Source organism: Nannospalax galili, unplaced genomic scaffold (genome assembly GCF_000622305.1).
Source record: "Nannospalax galili isolate Female #2095 unplaced genomic scaffold, S.galili_v1.0 scaffold227, whole genome shotgun sequence".
Lineage (NCBI taxonomy): Eukaryota > Metazoa > Chordata > Mammalia > Rodentia > Spalacidae > Nannospalax > Nannospalax galili.
This window is the reverse complement of record NW_008360303.1, coordinates 7,083,453-7,083,709: the sequence shown is the minus strand read 5'-3', so window position 1 is coordinate 7,083,709 and position 257 is coordinate 7,083,453.

Genomic DNA, 257 nt, shown 5'->3' with positions numbered 1-257 from the left:
TAACTTTTCTCTAATGTTAAAGAATAAAACCCTGTAATAAAAGTTTACTGGAGTCAAATGCAAATTTCCAGCTTATTCACTGGTCTATGATACATCTATGAGACATTTGTCTGACATTATCCAGTGTCCTTTCCCCCTACCTCCAACTAACCCAACTCTCATAAATTCAACTGAAATGTCAAGTTGTCACAATCTTCTAGAACACATGTCTCTGTGTTTCTCTGTCTCTCTTCCTCTTTCTCTGCATCTGTCTTTCT